At 44.9% G+C, this 23,458-nt stretch overlaps 1 long non-coding RNA gene across 1 annotated transcript; it reads left to right on the top strand.

Annotated features, from left to right (window-relative positions):
• The first annotated feature begins 111 nt into the window (after positions 1–111).
• On the top strand, positions 112–21,150 carry LOC118555886 (uncharacterized). Its single transcript, XR_013444085.1, has 4 exons — positions 112–256; positions 2,430–2,504; positions 8,707–8,752; positions 20,770–21,150. It is a non-coding gene; the product is annotated as an uncharacterized LOC118555886 (long non-coding RNA).
• The last annotated feature ends 2,308 nt before the right edge of the window (positions 21,151–23,458 follow it).

Genomic DNA, 23,458 nt, shown 5'->3' with positions numbered 1-23,458 from the left:
CCCAGCTACACCATCCCTGCACGGCCGCCGCAGCTTGGCAACTGCGGGAAGAGAACCCCTCCGCCCCTTCGCCGCCGCCGCCGCGGGCAGGGCCCCGCCGCCGCGCATGCGCCCAGCCTGCCGCCGTCATTGATGCTCGCCGCCCCCCAGGGAAGGAGGGAGGGCGGAGGCGACGGAACTCGACGTCACGTGCAGTGGCCATGTTTGTTGAGGGCAAGGCGACGGCTACGGAGAGGGACCCGGTTGGCCTTCTTTGGTGAGGGCAGAACGCTTTTTGGTGACCTGATGGATGGTGAATCCCTGGTTTTACAGATGGGGAAATTGAGGCTCTGAATCAGTTGACAGGACTGACCCAGTGTCACAAGGGATTTGGCTTGTCTTGAGACATCTTGAAGCCCAAACTAGGGCTCTAGCAATTGAAGTTTTCTAGCTTCTGAGTAACTGATAGGTAGATGGTCTCCCTCCCTCCCTTCCTCTCTCCCTTCCCACCTTCCTCCCTCCTTTCCTTCCTCCCTCCCTCCCTCCCTTCCACCCTCTCTTCCTCCCTTCCAGCTTCTCAGTAATTGCTAGGCAGATTTCCTTCATTCCTCCCTCCCTCCTTCCCTCTCACCCTCTCTTCTTTCTCTCTCTCTACCTACCCATCTTCTTCCTTTCCATTCCCTTCCCTCTTTTCTTTCCTATTGCTCTTTTGGTAAAAATGGTAACAAGAAGAGAAGAAAATGGGAATAATAAATATGGAGAATTGAAGAGCAAAGAAATGATTAAAAAATTCAGAAGAGTGATTTCTTCTGGGAGGGAAGAAGCGGGATATGTTATAATAGAGGTACAAAAAGTGGGGGATTAGGGGTGCATCCGTTTTATTGTGGGACTTGAATAAATACACCCTAACCCCTCTCCAGCTCTGTTTTCTCATCTATAAAATCATGGGTTTACTCAGTTATCTTTAAAGGCTTTTCCAGATCTTCCATTCTGTGAGTCCATAACAAGAGATTGTGGGAGATAAATGTTGGTTTCCTTTCTCTGGGCTAAATGTCGTGGATATAGTAGATAGATAGATAAGGATCGTGGGAATATTACTTAGCTTCTCTATGTCTTAATTCCTCATCTGTGAAATGTGGGCAACAATAGTACCTGCTGTTGTGAAAATTACTGCAGTACCTGGACACAGTAAATGATCACTAAGTATTAGCTACTACTATTGCTAAATTAGCAATGCATTTAAGGTTCTATTTTCATGGAAAAACTTTGTATGGATTATACAACCATGTTGAACTTGTGGCCCTGGGAGCCCCCTCCATCTGTGTAGATTTCCCCTTAAGGAGAAAGAAGGGGATCTAAAGATGTTACAGTTGGAAATACCAAAGGTGAATGGTCTTGGTAAGAGGGATTACCCAAGGTAAAACCTCTCAGGGATCCTGGCTGCTGGGGTTTTCCATTTGCCTCAGAAATTTAGGCAGGTGTGGTTCCCTGGTGCCCCAATGAGAGATGACTCAACACAGGGAAGAGAACCATTAGGCTCACAGACCAACAACTTCCTGTTCCCCTGGGCTTTTCCCTTGGTGTCTACACAACTATCAGGTAGGTGACCTGAGATTGGCTGAGACAAGGCAGGTGGTGAGCATGGCCTTGTTGATAGATTGCACTCAGAGCTAGAGTCAACACATGTTATTTCCTGTCTTCTTGCTGCACTCACCTTAAAAGGAATTGCTATTGTTCAGTGATTGGCCAAGGCTTTCCCCAAGGCTTTCCTGTTTACTCCCAGTTGACTTCCTGGCCAGTGATTCTTAATTGCTTGATTGTAAGGGGTGAGGAGAGGCTGCCTTGAAAAACACACAACAGCTCCTTCCTGTCCCCCAACAAAAACCCGCCCTATACCAACAAAAGTAGTGCATACACACACACCCATAAAAGAAAGCTGGGCCATTATACTGTGTTCATAAGTCACTAGATTCGTATATCACCAGACATACAGCTGTTGGGGTTTTTCCCCTATTTAAAAGACTTGTCAGTTCATATCTGGTCAGCATTTCCCTCTAGGGAACTCTCAAGGTTTCCTGAGTGTAGGGAACTAGGAGAGAGGGAGAAAGAGAAATCCCCTTTTTAAGAAACTCCCTTGATTCCTGCAATTTCTGAACCACAACTTTCCTCAGTTGACCAGCCTTGCCTATCTTGGCTAGTGTCACCAGCCCAGGACAGTTGATGCCAAGGATGAGACCTTTATGGAGTCTATATTTCAAACCCTTTACCTATTTTTTTCTCTAATATCCATAAGAGCCCCATGAAACAGTGTTGAGGGAATCACTTATTTCCCCTTCTCATATTTTCATGGAGGTGGGGGGTGGATTCCTACTTTATTCCCTAGCAGGGCCAAGTATGGAGGAATACATCCTAGCTTCCATCTACCCCTCCCTCATTTTTCCCCAGGACAGGAGGAAGACTTAACTGATCCAGCAGACCAGTGGCTTTCTGAGAAGACTAAGTTGGACCATCCTCCCCCAGAGAAGGTATGTTATTGTGTGCTGTCTGCAGTTGTTCACTGGGTCACTTCAGCCACATCCTCCAGTCCAGCTTTGTCAGTAGTAAAGATGACCTTTTGACCTCCAGCTGTCTGACACTTGCTTTTGGTCTCAGTTCTGAAAGCAGGAGGGGCAGAAAGTGTTTATTGGTCTTCTAAAATGCCAACAGTGGTTGCTGTTATTATCATTCCTATTTTCAAGGTGGGGAAATAGAGGCATAGAGAGGTTTGGAAATATTTCACAGAGCTGGGAAGTCAAGTGATAGGAATAAGAATTTGAATCCAGGCCCTCTGTGCTGGAGCACTCATGTATGCTATGCCTTAATGACGATAAGCCTTCATCTGCACCCAACCCCCTTTTCTGGCCTTGGGCAAAAGTAAACAAGGGGAGATAATATGTTCACATGACTGACCTCCTAACCCTTGGGCCCTACTTGCCTTGGAATGCTGTCAAAAATAGACAGATTTGCACAAGTAACATTGCTTGGCACAGCCAACCAATCTGATAAACCCTGACTCAACATGCCCTCCAGCCCCAGTCTCTAGGGTGGTGAGTCCTCCTGGGTTCTTTTTTTTTTTTTCTTTTTGTATAATGACATCTACGGCTTTAGAGTAGAAAATAGGAATACAGTTGTGTTTTAGCCACATACGTTTTAATATATTTACAAACTGTTCAGTTTTTCTCATCTCCTTTGTCACTAATCCAAGCCACTATCGTTTCTTGCTTTGACAACTGTGGGGTCCACCTCCCACATTCTTCCTGCCCTCTCTCCAAATTTGAAGAGCTACAACTGCCATCTGGTTGGGAGAAATTATTTACAAATATCGATGCTGCAGCCAGAGTATGTTCTCAAATGGCAAATTTCATCAGTCATTCTCTTAAGACCCCTCAAGGGCTTTCCCTTATGCTCAGAATAAAATCCAAACTCCTTACTGTAGGTTTCAGCTTTTGCAAGAACTACTTATTCCTCCTGCACTTCTCTCTCCACCTAGCCTAACTTACACTGCCTCAGGGCATTTGCACAGGCTGGTTTTTTTCTTCCTGTTTTCTTTTTACTTCTTTGATGCCTGCTTCTCCATCAGATTTCAGCTCAAGATCCACTTGTTTAAGAATTCAATCACTGGGGGTGCCTGGGTGGCTCAGTTGGTCAAGTGTCTGCCTTCAGCTCAGGTCATGAACCCAGGGTCTCTGCTCAGCGGAGAGCCTGCTTCTCTCTCTCCCTCTGTTGCTCCCTCTGCTTGTGGTGCACGCGCTCTCTCTCTCTCTCTCTTTCTCTCTGTCAAATAAATAAATACAATCTTTAAAAAAAAAAGAATTCATTCACTGGCTTTTCTGATGAATCAAATTGCCTTGTCACAGGCTCTTGGGGACACTGTGGCCCTCTTGCTCATATCACTGGGATCAGTCTTACATATGCTTGTGTGATATGATTGATTCATGTCCATCTCCAGATGTCATCAGACCATCAGCTCCATAGGGGCTGTCACCTGAGGCTGGAATGAGCTTGAATTATTTCAGGAATGGAAAGCAGGGCAGTATGTAGCCCTTTATGGCTAGAGAGTGCTGAGGCAGGGGGACACCCACAGGTAGAATGAGGCTGGATCCTCCAGAACCAACCTGGTGGGCCAGTTACAGATTCTGTGTTTTAAGTACACTGGGAAGCCTTCCTGGGTTTTAAGCAGCAAGGGCACCATTCAGTGTGTGCTCTGAGATCCCCCTCTCTTCCCTGGGAGAGGAAGCGTGGAGGGCCAGAGTGGACCTGGGAGTAGAATTTAGGGGGTATTGGTCCAGGAGAGGGATGGCGGTGGTTTGGATCAGGGAAGTTGGAGTGGAGACTGAGAGGAGGAATCTGAGAGGTATTTTGGTAGTAAAACCTCAACAGTGAAGTACAGGGGGCTTGTTTCTCCTTAGCTGCAGAAAAGCCCTGGTGCTTCTGCTGCTTCAGTCTTATGTTTCTTTCCCTTTACAATTCCTCTGTGTTGTTATTACCCATGTTATTGGAACTCCTCTGACATTAATTCAAACTGCTAACCTGCTACAGCATGGAGAGTCATTTATAAATCTCAGTCATCTCGGGTGGGAATACAGTTTCTGGGCCAAGTGTTACCCCATGACTGCCTGCAACCTACCAGCTCCGAGATGCCCTGAATCTACAGTATTTTCCTATCACCCTTTACAGCAGGGTTTCTCAACAATGGCACAATTGACATTTTGGGCCAGATAATTCTTGGTTGTGGCAGCCCATCCTGTGAATTTTAGGATGGTGGGCAGCAACCCTGGCCTCCCTCCGCAGATGCCAGTAGCATCCTTCTAGCCCAGTTGTGACAACAACAAAAACATCTGCAGATAGTGTATAATGTCCCCATCCCTATTAAGAACTGCTGATCTACACAGCAGTTCAGAGAAAGCCCTGTCCCTGGGACTGAGCCAGTCGGAATTCTGCCTCCTTCTCTCTTCTGCATTTTCTCTATGGGACACACACACACACCCCAAATCTAATGAAAGCTCTCTGAGTTCCCTCTGATATGCTGTCCTGTATAGACTGAGTATGGAACAACATGGGTTAAGAGGGTCCTGGTCAGGTGTGTGGCCACCAAGCAAGTGATCTGGCAACTGGCCGCCCATTACCCATCACTGCTTCTCATCAGCTTACCTACAGAGAATGTTCTTGCTAGGCCCGCCTGTCTTTAAGGCCCAGCTTAAGTCTCACTTCTGAGAAAATGTGCTGGCCTGTTCAGCTTCCTGTGGCTGACTAGGACAATTGAATGACTGGTTCTATAATTCATTTATGCATTCAACAAATAGTTAGAGAATACCTACTATGTGCTAGACACTGTCCTGAAAATAGCAATGAACAAAGCAAAGTATCTGCTTTCATGAACTCACTAGAAGGGAAGAGGCAATGAATGAATGAATGAATGGTATAATGCCGGGAAGTGGCTGTGGGAATTTAGAGGGCTCAATATTCTATCCCCCATCTGTGGTAGCTAGTCTCCAGAGATGGCCCTCAACAATGCTTTTCCTCCCTGTGTGGTCATACTGCTCTTTATATCAGGAATCTGGGCTGCTCTGTGACTGAATTGACCAATAACATCTGTAGAAATGATATTCCAGGATATCCAAGACCAATTCTTAAGAAGACTGTTAGCTTCTACTTCCTTCCTTATGGAATGCTTGCTTGTGGAACAGTCCTGATTGGAACCTAGTTACCATGCCAAGAGGAAGCCCAAACAACTATGTGGAGGAGGGCCAAGGTCCTCATTTTCCCAGCTGACAGCCCCCAGATGAGCTCCCAGCTAGTGGCCAATAACCAAGTACCAGTCACGTGAAGGGCTATTTTGGACTTCCAGCTGGTTCAGCATTCCAGCTGACAGACAACTTGTGAAACAAAAGAACCATCTAGTCAACCCACAGACTTACATGAAATAGTAAATTGTTAATTCAGCTATTGAGTTTTGGGTGATCTGTTATGCAGCACTAGAGAAAGAAACATTTAAATTCATAACCAACTGACAGGCAACATAGAAGCCAGACAGATATTGAAATTTATAACTGTGATGTTGAATGGAGGTTGTGGCTAGTTATTGCCCTACTCATGAACTAGACAGAGTCCAGGGACAGGCACAGCTGGTCACCCTCCAGGCTTCTCTTCTTTCCTATCCTCTGAGCACATGGGGAGCCCCTTTCTGTGAGTCAGAGAGCAGACAAGAGTGTGCTCTCTGCAGATAGGCTGGCTCCCCAAGAGAAGAGGGCTGAGCTGCCCATGCTCAGTGTCTTCTCCCAAACTCATCAATCAGACAACTCAATCTTCCCATAGAGAGGAGGGAGTGACAGGGAGGGAGATAGGCCAAGAGAGATGGTCTGGCTGGTCTCCTTCACAGGAAACATGAAGAATAGAGAAAAAGGGTGCCCCAACAGTGATGGGGATTCTGAAATGGAGAAGATGCATTTGCAACCCTTTAGATGGGCTGGATAAGAAAAGCCTCTCTGAGGAGCTGACATCTGAGTGGAGTCGGGGAGCCCTGGGGATATCTGGAGAAGAGCTTCTAGGCAGAGAGTGGTTAGTGTGTTTGCAGAGCAGCAAGGAGGCCCATGTGCCTGGAGCTGAGTGAGCATGGAGAGAAGGAGAAGAGGTTGAGGTTGAAACGTGGGCAACAGCCAGAGCATGGGGGCCTTGTGGGCCTGGGAAAGTGTTGGACTTTATTTTACATGTGATGGGAAGACATTAGAAGATGATCGACGCTCCTTGATCAATAGATTCTGCAAATCGCAGAGCTGCGAAGACTTCAGCAGTCTTGTCATCAAGTTTCCTGTTTGTGGAACTGTGTTGGAGTCAGAGTAGAGGGGCCGTAGTGTTCCTATACTTGCGTGAGGCCACCACTCTAGGCGTGAGACTCCAGGTGCTCAGCTGCATGTATTGCAATCTGGTCTAACACCTGGGTAGATACAGATACCTCTAGGACAATGTGGCCAAACAAAGGTATCCACTTTGTGAGACCTTTGGTCTGAGCTACCTGGGCAGTGGAATTTTAGACAAAGTTCATATGAGTGCCCATAATGTACAGGATATTCTGAAGTCACCAGTGGGGGTGGGAGGTAGGGGTGACAGTGATGAAGGTGGTCTTTGCTTATCTTCCCAGAAGAGCAAGAGAAGGAAAGTAATGTCTTCATAATGAAAGATAGAATGCTGTCACCACCACGAGGGACAGAAATCAAGTGGTGAGGGGCAGGTAAAAGATGCAGAGACCACAAATGAGGAAGGAATTGGATGGAATTGCTATGGCATGGAAGACATGCTATCTAAACATATGTATATGTGTCTATCTATACATTGGTTTTCCAAATGCCCCTTGCATGCTTGATGCAACACAAGGAACTGGGTTATGCACCCAGCACTCAGAACAGTACATGTTCCACAAATTATTGATTGGCTGACTCTACACGAATGATCTCATTTGTCCACCCCCACAAACAACTCTATGAGGTAGGTGTTATGCCCATTTTAAAGACGAGGAAACTGAGACTTAGGGAGGTCAAGTAACTTGTCTGAGGTCCGTACCCCTAGGAAGGAGAGGAAGGGGCAGAGCCCAAACCGGCACCACAGGTCTGCAGTATGGAAGAACCAGAAGGGGGCAGGCACGCCTTGGTTCCCCTCCAGCTCTGCTGCACCCAGGCACGTACCAGGCTAGTTCAGTGACTGCCCAGGGCCAATACCTGGGTCTTGCTGACCTGAAGATCTCTAGGACAAGAGGGCACAAATGAGTTTTCCTTATTCCAGGACTGCAAGACACGGACAGCTGGAAGGTCTTTCTCCTACTTGACCAGTCTCTCGTTTGTGCTCTGGAGATGTGGAAGACAGGTCTGGAAGTCCTGTTATAAAACTCCTGAATGCTCTGGAAGACAGAGTTGGCCAGGGGGCATCTCCTCCTGACAGCCCCAAGTTGCAGGCTGGAGAGGTGCTTGGGGCTGGCCCTAACTTAAGGCCCCTGTCCAGTCCACCCTCTTTATCGTATAGATGAGAAAACCAAGATTCAGAGAGGGGAAGTGAATTATCCACACCCATGACTGTCTTTCCCTACAACCCAATCCAGAATGGACAAACCTCTTTAAGACCCAGGTTCACCTTGTCTAGAGGAGGGCCTTGTCTTTCTCCATCCCCATCCGCAGGTCACACGCATCTTTCCTGCTGCCCTGGCAGCAGGCGCTGTGCTGGTGTAGGGGCCAGAAGACCCCTGCCCCCCAAGGGGAGGGAGAGGAGATCAGCCCAGCTACAGGAGCCTGGCTGGGTGACCTCTAAGGACCTCCTCATCCTGAGATGCGACTTTATGCATTCCCTAAGAGCTCCAGGGTGGGGCAGGCTCACAGGAAGCCAGGTCCCCACCCTTCCCCTCCAGCTTTCCAGACTAAAAAACAACTTGTAGTTTTGGGAAGTTTGTGTGTACTGCAGGAAGGACATGGAATATGTCAGGGTTCCCTTTGTTCACAACGGCGTCAACAATGCGGCTGCCTCTCTCTCTGGCTCCCCATGACCACCTCTTCACCTCATTTGGAATTTCCGTGAGAGGTAGTCCTAGAAGCCCAGTTTTTACTAAAGGGTGGAAAACACCACTGATGGAATGGCAGATGAGTTTCATTGGTAAACAGCCAGACTTCGAAGAAATTGTAATTGTTATATATTTATTTTTTACAGTCCTGTTTTTGGCAAGAAATACTGAACTTCCAGTTGTAGCAATGAAGTAAGTATTTCCCTTATAATTATATTTAACTTTAAAACGTGAGTCGATTAAAGAAAATGTATTAACGGAATAATAACTCGGGTGGTGTGTGGAAATGGCCAGAATCACGAAAGGGAACATAAAGGACTCAAGTGTGGGAAATACTTATGGTAGTTGGTGCTTTGGGACCCTGTCCCCTGTCCCTTATGCAAGGGCATGTGCTAATAGTGGCAGATCTTTTGGAAGACCCACGTCTGAGGGTCCAAGGGCTGTCTTGGCTCTGCCCCTTTTCCGTGGGTGCCTGGGCGAGCCTCCCCGGCTGTGGGCTGAGTTCCCCATTTCTGCAATGACGAGGTTGCGGCCCTTCCAGCTGACACATTCTCATTCCTTCCCCCTCCTGCTAGCGTTGGAGCTTAGACCAGGGCACAGAGTGTCACGGGAAACGATTTCACGTTTCACACGCACACTCGCTCCCTTATCAAATATTTACTGCGCCCGTCCGCGCCCCAGGCACCTCTGCTCTAAGGAAACTTGTTTCTCACCGGCTCCCGGTCTCGGCCACCGAAGTCCGTCCGGGGCGCCACCTGCTGTCCCAGCGGCGCCAGTGCAGCTTCCGACAGTGGCGGAGTGGGCTTGATTTCAAGCCTTCCTTTGCTGGGAGCGCGCGGGATAATCCCCTGGGGAAATTGGGGAGGCATCTCTTTTGGGAACAGGTGGCAAGGCCGAATGGGGAGGCAAGGTAAATGGATCTGTGTGATTGGCAGAAAAGCCTCCCATGGATGGAAGGGCCTCAGAGGGAACCAAAAGGAATGGGCAAGCAGCAACAGGCCTATTTAGCCATGCTTTTCTCCGACATGAATAAAGGCTTACAAAAAGCACCTCCAGGCAACGAAAAGGGACTGGGTCTGCTTCCCACCGCAGCCCTGGATGTGGAGAGAGCAGCTAGGGAGCTGCATCAGAGGTTCAATAAATGGATGATGAATTAATTTATTCGGGACTTTTCATTCTGTTTTTACTTTAAGTGGAGAGGAAGGTGATGCAAGGTGTCAGTGCACAGAGGACATCCTCAACTCCCACATGTGGGAATTGCTCCCCAAAGCTCTCTTTCTTGGCAGTCTAAGTGATGGGGCTGGAACTCCTCTGTGTTCAGAATGCAACATTTGCGTGCCAGTCTAACAGGGATGCCACCTCCCCAGCACCGGGCTCCTCCACCTAGTGCAACTATGAGCAAAGATTCTCAAAGTCCACTGGAGTTTTCAGTTGGAGGCCAGGAGGTGCGGTCCAGGGGCACAGAAGCTTTTCACCTTAGCTGTTCTCTAGCTTTGGTCTATCTGAATTAAAGGGACGGTTATGTTGAAAAAGGAGTGTCTGGGGGGAGTGGGGGGTGGTGGGGGGATGGGGGGCTTGGGGTGGGGCCCTGGGCATGTATATTTCTAACAGGCGCCCTGGGTGATTCTGGTCCTCCAAAGGTAACAAAGCACTTGTGCAGGCTTAAAAGGCACTCCTTTGTCCAGCTTCTTCTGGATGTCATAAAAAAAAATCACTGTGAACTGAAAGCTTACTTTGGGCTATGTACTGCACTTGGTGCTTTCTGAGAATTCTCACTTAATGCTCATCATCACATCGCCATAGGGGGATGCTCACCATTTTTTTTGGTTCATTTTAAAGGAGGGAGAGACTAAGGCTTAAAGAATTTACTTGACTTGCCCAAGACCAGCAATGGAAGGGACAAAAGATTTGAGTTCAGTTCATTTTGATTTCAAAGCACATGTTCTTTTTTCTTTTTCCAGAACAATGATTCTCTTTATTCCTATTATCTGGGCATGATGATTTTAAAGTTAACTTTTAAAATACAAGCAATACAATTATGTGGTTCCAAAATTAAAAAAATATTAAAATATATTCAGTACCATCATGCAATAATGTGAATACACTTAACACTACTGTACACTTGGAAATGGTAAAGATGGTGAATTTTATGTTCTTTGTTTTTTTTTTTTACAAGTAAAAAAAGGCATTCAGTGTCCCTTGTCTGCCTCACCATGGGAAACCGTCACTATTAGTTTTATATGGATCTTTCAGCTTTTAAAAATACACACAATACAGGTAATCCTCCCCCAACCCCTGCTCTTTTTGCACAAAGAGTAGCAAACTATCCATACCAATCATTATCTTATTATTGTCTGGGGACACTAATAACTTGGAGATCGTTCTACGTCAGAACATCGAGAACCCCTCACCCTTTAAAAATTCATTTATACTTATTTATTTTTAATTGAGGTATAATTGACATAAAGCATTATATTAGTTTCAGGTGTACAACATAATGATCTGATATTTGTATATATTGTGAAATGGTCACCGTGATAAGTCTAGTTAACATCTGCCACTGTACATAGTTATAGAAATGTTTTTTCTTGTGATGGGAACTTTTAAGATCTCCTCTCTTAGCAACTTTCAAATATGCAATACAGTATCATTAAGTATAGTCATCATGCTGTATGTCACATTTCCAGGACTTACTTATTTTATTGCTAGAAGTTTATACCTTTTGACTTCCTTCACTCATTTTGCCCCCCAACTCCCCAGCCACCAATCTGTTCTCTGTACCTATGAGCTTGGTTTTTGTTGTTGTTTGTTTTGTTTTGTTTTGGTTTGGTTCCACATATCAGTGAGATCCTATGGTATTTGTCTCTCTGTGTCAGACTTCTTTCACTTAGCATAATGCCCTCACAGTCCATCCATGTTGCAAACAGAAAGATTTTTTGTGTATGTGTGTGTCTGAATAGTATTCCATTGTATATATATACCACGTCTTCCTTATCCATTTATCCATTGATGGACACTTAGGTTGTTTCCACACCTTGGTTATTGTAAATAATGCTATACTTCATTCCTTTTTTTTTTTTAAGATTTTTTTTTTTTCTATTTATTTGAGAGAGAGAGAATGAGAGACAGAGAGCATGAGAGGGAGGAGGGTCAGAGGGAGAAGCAGACTCCCTGCTGAGCAGGGAGCCCGATGTGGGACTCGATCCCGGGACTCCAGGATCATGACCTGAGCCGAAGGCAGTCGCTTAACCAACTGAGCCACCCAGGCGCCCCTACCTCATTCCTTTTTTAAGCTGCTATTGTACAGGGCCTATAATTTCTTTCACCACTCCCCAGCTGATGGGTGTTGAGATTGTTTCCAGTCTCATGAAGACACATTGTTAACTACCACCCAAAGGAGCCAGCTCAACTTACCCAGAGTTTAAACTGTGACTGCAAAGTGAAATGTGTTATTTAGACTCACCCTTTAAAATAGACAGGCCCACATTCAAGACTGGCCACCTTCTCTCAGTAAACCCCATGCTGTTTTTCCTCTAGCACTGGAATGGATCACAGTGGTGATATGAAGTAGTAGAGGTGCCATATGAAGTAGTAGAGGTGCGTTTCTGGGCCTTGGGGTACAAATCAAGTGTCTACACACTGCAGTCACCCACGTTGTGGTCACCTCACACTAGGAGAGGCTTTTGGAACAGAGGGCCCAGCAGGTTCACAGCCCCCATCTCATGCCCTCTCTGGGCTTGTTGGGTGGGGTGGTGGGTGGCATCAGTCAAGACATTAAGCTTTTTTTGTGGGGGGGAGGTGCATACAGGTGAATAAATGTAAGTCGTGAGTGTGGGGGGTGCTGGAGGGCTGCCTCTTGCTGTACTGGATGGTGATGATTGCCCCCCATGGACTTTCTCTCCCTCTCCTTCATTAAACTGTGAGTTCCACTTTTTTTTTTGTTTAAGATTTTATTTATTTATTTCACAGAGAGAGAGAGAGAGCAAGCAGGGGGAGTGGCAGGCAGAGGGAGAGGAAGAAGCAGACTCCCCACTGAGCGGGGAGCCTGACATGGGGCTCCATCCCAGGACCTGGGATCATGACCTGAGCCAAAGGCAGGTGCTTAACTGACTGAGCCACCCAGGCGCCCCTAACATTGTGAGTTCCTTAAAGTCCAAAGTGGGGACTCATTTGTCCCTGCAGTTCTCACAGCCTTGGAAGTATGACCTGGGTGCAGGCAATGCTGAGTACTTACCATCTACCAGGTGCCTACTGAGCACCGTATTCAGTTACCTCACTTAATCCTCCTAACAACTCCTTGAAGTAGGTGCTATTGTTATTCCACTTTTGTGATGAAGAAAATGAGGCACAGAGAGGTCAAACCACCCATCAAAGTCGCACAACTCCTACGAGGCAGAGCTGAGATTGTGAATCTGGGTAATTTGGCTCCAGAACCTGCCCTCTTTACCACTCCATTATGCTGCTTCAGGGATCTTTCCTCTTTGTCCTGGAAAGTTAGGGAAGAAAGCTGGATGGTGCTTACTTTAATTCAACCTAAAACAGTAACATTCGATTTAGCAAAAGTATATTGTGAGTCCTGGCTCTGCTACGAATAAGCTGTTATGATTTTGGAACAGTTACTTAATGTTTTTGTTTCTCATCAGTAAAACAGTGACAGTAGGACTGATTGCATGGGGCTATTGTGAGGGGGAAATGAATTAGTATACTGAAGGGGCTTACGCCTGGTCAGCACTCAGAAAGTGTCTGCTGCTTCCATGCACCAGGCAATGGGCCAGGTCCTCCAGGTTCTTGGTGCTTGGATCATGGTGCATGGATCAGCAGCATGGGCATCACCTGAGCACTTGTTAGAAACGCAGAATCCCAGGCTCGACCCCAGACCAGCTGAATCAGAATCTGTATTTTAGCAAGGTGCCCAGGTGATTTACATGCGCTGCAAAATCCTAGAAAGACCTGCTCTACAGCAGTGGCTTCCAATCACCCTTTTCCATCAGATTCCCAGGTGCAACTTCTGACCCCCCCCCACGATGGCGTGTGGAGCCAGGGCCGGACAACACAATTTTCCTAGCTCCTTTAGCCTCTTCTCAAGGTTGGGGATCAGCCAGGCTGAGAGACGCAGCTCTAAGGGGCAGCAGAGATGAATGAATGAAGTTGTATTTTCACTTTTGATGTGATAGAGAAGACATCTTTTTGGTTGGAGTGCCCAGACTTTGTCGTTTTTTTCTGGGTCCCCCTTCCATCTTTGCCCAACTTGGCATTTTGAGAAACGGAGCTTTAGTAAGTCAGGAAGGAAGGGTGACCAGAGACAAGAGTGCCACCCTGTGGCAAGAGCCTGGCATTACCATGCAGAGTACAGCTGGTAAAGATAGGACCGAGTGACTTCCATCTGTGATAATAGGGACAGTCATAACTAAGTTGTATTGAGCTTTTGTTATGTGCTAGATGCCATGCCAGGCCTCCCTCATGGATTCATTTATGGAAAACTCACAAGGAGAGAATGCAGTAGGTACGATTGTTGTCCCCATATTGCAGGGCTGCGGGAGCAGAGGTTGGGAGAAATGTAGCAACTTGCTTAAGGACTCTGGGTACTGAAGCCTGGAGCTGGAAGGAACTCAGGGCAGCTTGGCTCCAGAGCCCACCATTCTGTTAGTTTTGATATATTTCCTCGGTAGCAAGAGAAGAAGCCCTTTCTGGCGTAGGCCCCCACATTTTAGACTATATTTAGACCGGGGCTATTTTATTTTATTTCCTGGAGTAGGCAGTGAGCACTCAGTCAGGTGTCAGAGGGAGCTGGTGCTAGAATGAGCTCTCCTCTCTCCCACCCAGGGAGTCTCAGGCAAGTCATTTTTGTAATTTTTCTGCATCTGTAGGAGAGGGGATAATACTCTCGGAGCAGTTTATCTTATAGTGTCTTTGCAATGACAGAAGGAAGCTGTGGAGAAACATAAAATTCGATTGAAAATTGCATGGCAGTGGGAAAGGCAAGGTGGTGTCCGATATTCTTGGGAAATAAAAGGTTAAAAATGTGTGATTTTTTCCTCCCAATACTTCAAACCAGCTGTGTTAGAACAGACATAATTATGCTGGGTTAGTAATAAACTCTAACATCTCAGCAATTGAAAAGAACAGAGTGTCACTCTCATTAATGCTGTAAGCATGCTTCAGGTCAGCCAGGGCTCCACTCCCCTTAGTCCCTCAGGGCCCGGGCTGACAGAGGCTCCATCTCAACAGGCAGCGAAAAGAGCCTGGAGACCACAAACTGCCCCTTCAGTTTCTGTCCAGTAGTGACACGTGAGTGACACTCACATTTCATGGACCATAGCAGGTTACACGGCCAGGCATGAACTCAAGGGCTCAGAAGACAGCTGCACATTTGTGACCCAGTGATTTCCTTCTTTCCTTCTTTTCTTCTTTCCTCATTCCTTTCTTCCTGCCTTCCTTCCCTTCTCATTTACTGAGTGCCTACTACGTGATGGTGCTGTTCTTCACACTGGGGTTATAGAATAAGACAAAATTCCATCTCAAGGCACATGTGGTCTCATGATGAAGTCAGAAAGCTGACGGGGATAAATATGGAGTGATATGTGAACATAAAGAAGGGGTAGCTCGCTCAGCCTGAGGAGCACTTAGGGAAGGCTTCTTGGAAGAGGTGGTACACAAGTTCCCAAGGATAAGCCAGAGCAAGCCTGGTGAAAGAGGCAGGGAAGAGCATTTTCAGCAGAAGGGGCGGAAGATATAAAGGTGTGTAGGAGAGCTCTTTGGACAACAGTGAGGAGTTTTCTAGGTCTGGGGTATGTTCAAGGTGGATTAGAGGATAAGGAGGCATGGTAGGAGTTGGGGCCAGATTGTGTAGGTCTGTGGACAGTTGTAGAGTTTGCACTTTAGTTTGAGACGATGGAGCCGTAGAAAGGTTTTAAGCAGGGTAGTGATGTGGGAGGTCCTCTGCAGGATGGAGGGGAAGAGTTGGGAGCAGGAAGATGGTTAGCGTGCTGTTGTAATACGTAGAGGGAAGTGAGGGAGAGTCACATGCAGGTGGTATTTGGGGGCAGAGGGCAGATGGACACATCTGAGAGGTGATACACAGGTGCAGTCTACAGGACTTGGTGTAAACTGAAAGTGGGGGTAATGCCAAACCTTTAAAAATGCCTGAGTTTCAAATTGCATGAAATGGATGAGGGTTATTTACTCATTCAAGGTATGTATTCATGTTTATCACAGGCCTGTTCTAGGTGCTTGGGATACACAGCAGAAAAAAAAGATCACAGACAACTCCCTGCCCTTGTGAGGCTTATAGTCTAATGGAAGAGCAGGCAATAAATAATATAATTTTATACACTAGATAGTACATTCAAAAGTGTCATGCAAGGAAAGGGTAGGGAAAGTGTGGTCAGGAGTGTTGGAAGGGAGAGGGAATCAATATTTTAAAGAGAATGGTTAGAGAAGTTCTCACTTAGAGGTGGCATTCATGAAGGGACTTGGAAGTGAGAGAGGCCACATTCCATGTTCTAGAGGCTGGACTGAGGGCAGAGCAAAGGTGTCAACGAACGCCAGTTCCTGGTGGAGACATTTTCCTTCAGGCAGCCTTCCTGGAAGCCCACAACATATTTCCACTTTCATCTCATTTGCCAGGACTTGGGTACATATCATCTCTGACTCAAAGGAAGGCAGAGAGTTGTAGGAAGGGATGATGGATGTCAAGGTTGACATCTGCTGCCCTAGCAGGTAGTATTTGAGCTGGGCCTTCACAGAGGTCAGTAGAGATGATGAAGGCATTCTAGACAGAGGAAGTAGGATGCAAAAGCACAGAGGATTGAAATATCTTCTGAGCACCCAGAAATCTGGAAGGTGGATTTTTGTGTAAAATTTTCTTATTTTAACTAATTAAGAATTTTAAGCACAGCTGAAGGAATATGTCTGTAGGTTGGTTATGGCCCACAGGCAGCCAGTGTGTATGGGGTGATACAGACTTTCTCCCATAGTTAGCTGCTGTCATTAAACCAAATGAAAGATCTCAAGTAGTAATGGTTGCAAGTTGAAGAGAAGAAAGGCTAGTTAGCCACTCAAGACTGGTTACTTTGTCTCAAGGCTTGGTTCTCAGCTTTGTTGTTCAGAAATTCTATTTTTCTTTTCCATGAGATGAGATGAGAAGACTCAGCAGTGTTGCCTTACACAACTATATCAATAAGCATGGGCTAGGTTCTGCTACAGTAACAATAATCCCCAAGTCTCAGTGAGCACTGAGACTTATGCTTATGCTCACTTATGCTACACATTCAATGTACTTTGGCAGAGGGCTTCTGCTCATCATTGTCCCTGGAGGAGTACAGGCTGATACAGGCTCCATCTTAAAAATTACAGAGGAAGGAAGAGGACCAAGGCAAATCCCTTACTTCCTCTGAAACTCTTTACCTAGAGGTGACCATGTTATTTCCACTCACTGAAAAAAAAAATGGACTTTAGGGGCACCTGGGTGGCTCAGTTGGTTGAGTGTCTGACTCTTGGTTTTGGTTCAGATCATGATCTCATGGGTCCTGGGATGGAGCCCTGTGTCAGGCTCCACGCTCAGCAGGGAGCCTGCTTGAAGATTCTCTCCCTCTGCTCCTCCCCACCCACGCACTCTCTCTCTCTCAAATAAATAAATAAATCTTAAAAAATAGATTTTATTTTTTTAGAGCAGTTTTAGGTTCGCCACAAAATTGAGTGGAAGATAGATTTCTCATCTACCTGTGCCTTTACACATGCCAACCCTTTCCCATTATCAACATCCCCCATCAGAGGGGTACATTTGTTGCAATTGATGAACCTACACTGACAAATCATTACTACCCAGAGTCTATAGTTTACATTAGGGTTCACTAATTCACTTTTCATTGGCCAAAGCAAGTCAAGTTGATACACCTAATTTCAGAGGAGTAGGGAAATGCAATTCTAGCAGGTTCTTGGAAGGAGAGAACTGGAATATTTGGGAGTAGTCCTAATTGCCCTGCTAACCATGCTTATAGGAGACTGATGGATAAAACATGAAAAACATTGCATATCAAGCTAACTGGACCTGTGCTCACTGATGGACACATTTCCCCACCAGTGTCAGACTTTTGTAGGCGGGGCAGTCAGCGGGGTCATCCTAATAGCAACATCAGGCTGGGCTGTCCTGATGCATCTGGCTCTACACTAAGGTCGCTCCAGATACTGGTGTTCCTGGGTAAGTCACCAACCCACTCCACCACCATCCGCCCTGACCCTCACACCTTACACCTTGCTTCTGGACAGTGCCTGAGATACACAGACACATGTGTTTCTGTCTTACCTCCTGAGACACCCTACACACATTGTCTTTGGACAAGGACCATCTGATCTGTTGTTTATGCCTTCCTAATTTCAGTTGTAACTAAACAACTTTTGGGTTGTTTTGACTCGATTTGGAATGTTCTAGGAACTCATCAGTCTTTTGGTATATAAACACTTCTTGGCCATGAATAATGTCTTCAGATGTTTGGACCTGTTTTTTTTTTTTGTTGTTGTTGTTTGTTTATTTGTTTTGTTGTTGTTTGGGCCCTCTTTTTCACTTGTTGCTTTTTTTGTTCCTCATTTCATTTTCAAAGCTTAGCTTTCCCTTTGAAATCCCCTGCAATCTGATTCTCCCAGCCATTCCCCTAAGTCACCATTCTTGCCCATCCTGCATAAACCCTGTTATGGGATAAATTGTGTTCCTCCAAATTCATACATTGAAGTCCTAACACCCAGTACTTGAGAATGTGACTGTATTTGGAGATTGGGCCTTTAAAGAGGTAATAAAAGTTACATCACTTACCATCAGGGAAATGCAAATCAAAACCACAATGAGATACCACCTTACACCTGTCAGAAGAGCTAAAATCAACAACACAAGAAACAACAGGTGTTGGCAAGCATGTGGAGAAAAAGGAACACTCATGCACTGTTGGTAGGAATGCAAACTGGTGCAGTCACCCTGGAAAACAATGTGGAGTTTCCTCAAAAGTTAAAAATAGAACTCCCAGGAGGGGAAGAATGAAGGGGGGGAAATCGGAGGGGGAGACAAACCATGAGAGACGATGGACTCTGAAAAACAAACTGAGGGTTCTAGAGGGGAGGGGGGGTGGGAGGATGGATTAGCCTGGTGATGGGTATTAAAGAGGGCACATTCTGCATGGAGCACTGGATGTTATGCACAAACAATGAATCATGGAACACTACATCAAAAACTAATGATGTAATGTATGATGATTAACATAACAATAAAAATTTTAAAAAAAGAATAAACAAAAGGAATCAGAAAAAAAAATAGAACTCCCTATGATCGAGCAATTGAACTACTGGATATTTACCCAAAGAATACAAAAATACTGATTCAAAGGGATACATGTCCCCCTATGTGTATACCACCATTATTTACCATAGCCAAATTATGGAAGTAGCCCATGTGTCCATCGACTGATGAATGGAAAAAGAGGATGTGGTATATATACACATTGGAATATTATTCAGCCATAAAGAAGAATGAAATCTTGTCATTTGCAATGACATGGATGGTGCTAGAGAGTGTAATGCTAAGTGAAATAAGTCAGAGAAAGACAAATACCATACAATTTCACTCATATTGGAATTTAAGAAACAAATGAGCAAAGGGGAAAAATAAGAGACAGAGAGGCAAAACAAGAAACAGACTCTTAACTCTAGAGAACAAACTGATGGTTACCAGAGGGGGTGGGGTGGGGGGATGGGTGAAATAGGTGATGGGGATGAAGGAGGGCACTTGTTATGATGGCCACTGGGTGATGTATGGAATTATTGAATCACTATATTGTAAAGATGAAACTAATATTACAGTGTGTTAACTAACTGGAATTAAAATAAAAACTTAAAAAAAAAACTAATAAAGAGATAATAAAAGTTAATCAAGGTCATATGGGTGGGCCCTAATCCAGTATGACTGGTATTCTTATAACAAGAGGAGATTAGGACACAGACAGACACAAAGGGAAGACCTTACAAGGACACAGTAACAAGACAGAATCTACAAGTTAAGGAGAGAGGCCTCAGAAGAAGCTAACCCTGCTGACACCTCGATCTCAGACTTCCAGCCTCAGAACTATGAAGAAATAAGTTTCTATTGTTTAAGCCTGCCAGTCTGTGGTACTTGGTTATGGAAGCCCTAGGAAACTAATATAACCCCCTACAAGCAGTAACCTCAATCCAAACTGAGCGCATACAGCTGTAGCTTTATTTAAAAAATGGGGTCTGTGGGGCACCTGGGTGGCTCGGTCGGTTCAGTGTCTGGCTCTTGATTTCTGCTCAAGTCATGATCTCAGGGTTGTGAGATCCAGACCCATGTCAATCTCTGCGCTGGGTCTAAGCCTGCTTAAAGTTCTCTCTTTCCCTCTCCCTCTACCCCTCCCCTCCCTTGTTCTTACTCTCTCGCCCTAAAAAAAAAGAAAAACAAAAACCAAACAAACCCAAAACCAAAAAATGGGGTCTGGATTGATGAGTGTTATTGCAATGTTGAGGTGTAGGCTTGGATCATGGTGGTGCCTTTAGGAGGTGTTACCCAAAGTGAGATATGTGGAACCCTGGTGGGGTGGACTATATATATGTAATTATATATATATAATATTTATATTATATATAAATATATAAAAATGTATATATGAATTATAAATATGTAATTTTTTAAAATTAGAAAAATGTATTATTAACACATCACACCCATGATTTCACAGTTATTATTTAGAATGGGCTAAGTTAAAGAATAATAAACTGAATCAAAGTTGATTTAAAGAAAATTAGTTGGGTGATAAGTAAATACAGCAAAATATTCTGGCAAGGGCGCCTGGGTGGCTTAGTCCGTTAAACATCTGCCTTCGGCTCAGGTCATGATCTTAGGGTCCTGGGATCGAGCCCCACATCAGGCTCCCTGCTCTGCAGGAAGCCTGCTTCTCCCTCTCCCTCTGCCCCCCACTAATGCTTGCTCTCTCTCTCTAGTGCTCTCACTCTCTCAAATAAATAAATAAAACCTTTAAAAAAATATTCTGGCAAAATAACGAAGGTGTACGGGGAGGTGCTGGGCTAGGGACTCTGAAATGAGGGTGCTTGGAGGTGGGCCCCTGGCAAGTACCCTCCCCCACAAAGTGCTACAGTCCTGCTTCTGGGAATGACATTGAATTTTAAAATAATTTGATACAATGTGATTGTAGGTGCTGCAGACTGCTGGCTCCAACATGGATTACATCACACAGCTGTTGACATTATCCTGGAAAGAGGGAACAGGGCTGGAGGAAAGGAATGGACTCACTACTTAATAAGGCAGCCCTTGGGGCCTGCCTGTTCTGAGTGCAGCACAGATGTCCAGGAGAGAGCTATCTTGTCAAGATCAGGTGAGGAAATCGGAGAAGCGAGAAGATACGGGAGGGGGACAAAGTGCCAATCTTTTACAACTGCTCAGCCCTTAACAACTGTCAGTGGGCTCACATGCCTGTTTTCTTGATTAAGTCAAACCATATCCTGTTGTTAAGGACTCCAGTCAAATGTATCATATGACCTCACTGATATGAGGAATTCTTAATCTCAGGAAACAAACTGAGGGGTGCTGGAGTGGGGGGTGGGGTGGGAGGGATGGGGTGGCTCGATGATGGACACTGGGGAGGGTATGTGCTATGGTGAGCACTGTGAATTGTGCAACACTGTTGAATCATAGACCTGTACCTCTGAAACAAATAATACATTACATGTTAAAAAAAAAGAAGATAGCAGGAGGGGAAGGATGAAGGGGGGAAATCGGAGGGGGAGACGAACCATGAGAGACTATGGACTCTGAGAAACAAACTGAGGGTTCTAGAGGGGAGGGGTGGGGGGATGGGTTAGCCTGGTGATGGGTATTAAAGAGGGCACGTTCTGCATGGAGCACTGGTTGTTATGCACAAACAATGAATCATGGAACACTACATCAAAAACTAATGATGTAATGTATTGTGATTAACATAACAATAAAAAATTAAAAAAAAAAAGGACTCCAGTCAAGCTGGATGAAACATCAGAAACAAAAAGCATTTTATTCTTCAGAAACTCCCTTCGAAATCCCCTTTGGTGTGGCTCCTGCCTCATCATCCCAGTGTGCTGCCCTCTCAAAAGCCACCAGGGCTCTTGGTGGTTACCCTAAGTTTGCAGATAAGGAGTCCAGGGGTCACCGATTTGAAGCTACTTCCTTGACCTAGGCTGCTTGGCTGGTCAGGGGCAGCACTGAGGGGCTTTTGATTCCTCAGTCTAGGGCTTGTTACAACATACTATTTCCCTTTATATATTTTAAGGACTATTGTACAGAAGTGCCATTTTCTGTGTAGGCAGCTCAAGAACATAAATCTGGGTCTCATTGGGAGAAGGTGCCCACAGAGGGTGGAGCTAGCAGGAGGCAATAGGCAATTTTCAGCTCTATTTTCTCACTGAGAAAATTCTTCTGACTTGCTTATTTTAGCAGTGTCATGCTTTAAGTCACCAGACCTGGGATTTTTTTTTTTTTTTTTAAAACAACTTCTTTGAAGTATAATATGCATACAATGAAGTGCACCCATTTTTTTGATGTGCAGTTCTGTGAGTGTGGACAAATGTTTACACCCAGGTGTACATTGTTACCACGTTCAAATATAGACCACTTCCATTACTCCAAATGTTTCTTTGTGCCCACTGATCTTTCTGCCACTACAGATTAGATTCGCCATTTCTAGAGCTTCCTGCAAGTAGAATCATGCAGTAAGTATTCTTTTATGTCTGGCTTTTCTCTCTTAGCATAATGTTTTTGAGATTTATCCAGGTCATGTGTGTTAATTTATTTTTTCTGACTCGTTTCCATTTATATGTATGTATATACCCCAATTTGTTCATTCATTTATCTGTTGGTGGACATTTGGGTTGTTTCCAGTTTTTGGCTAAGATGAATAAAGCTGTCATGAACATTCCTTGTGTGAGATTTTGTGTGGACCTATACTTTCATTTCTCTTAGGTAGATACCTATGGGTGTGACTTCTGAGTCATATTGCTATAAGTAACCTTAAAAGAAAAGGCCAAACGATTTTTCAAAGTGATTTTGGCATTTTATATTCCCACTGGCAATTTTTGAGAGTTCCAGGTGCTCTACATCCATCCCAATGCTTGATATTGTCAGTCTTCTTAATACTAGCTATTCTCTTGGGTATGTAGTGGTACCTCCTCATTTTGATTTTGATTTGCACTTTTCTAATGACCAGTGATATTGGGTATCTTTCCATGTACTTATTGGCCATTTATATAAATCTTCTGTGAAGTGTCTGTTCACATGTTTTTTTTTTTTTTTGCTCATTTTTTAATTGGGTATTGTCTTATTTAGAGTTATAAGAGTTTTTTCCCTTTAAAAAAATCTATCCAGACACAAGTCCTTTTTCAAATATATATATATTGTAAATATTTTCTCCCACTCTGTGGCTTGCCCTTTCATTTTCTTAATGATATTTTTAGAAGAACAGGAGTTTAATTATTATTATTACTATTATTGCTAAGTGAATTTTTAAGATTTTATTTTCACATGTTCTTTTGGTGATGAGAAGTGGGAAGGCCATTTATTTATTTATATAACATGTGCTGGACCCCAGTCTTCCTCTGGCCAAGCCCCTTTTGCTGTAAGTATTTTTTTTTAAATGTTTTATTTATTTATTCATGAGAGTCAGAGAGAGAGAGAGAGAGAGAGAAGCAGAGGGAGAAGCAGGCTCCCCGCCTAGCAGGGAGCCCGATGAGGGACTCGATCCCAGGACCCTGGGATCATGACCTGAGCTGAAGGCAGACACTTAACCATCTGAGCCACCCAGGCACTCCTTGCTGTAAGTATTTTGCCATGCTGTGTGGGAGGGATCCATTTGT

The sequence above is a fragment of the Halichoerus grypus genome, chromosome 15 (genome assembly GCF_964656455.1).
Source record: "Halichoerus grypus chromosome 15, mHalGry1.hap1.1, whole genome shotgun sequence".
Taxonomy (NCBI): Eukaryota; Metazoa; Chordata; class Mammalia; order Carnivora; family Phocidae; genus Halichoerus; species Halichoerus grypus.
This window is presented reverse-complemented; position numbering and strand designations above follow the sequence as displayed.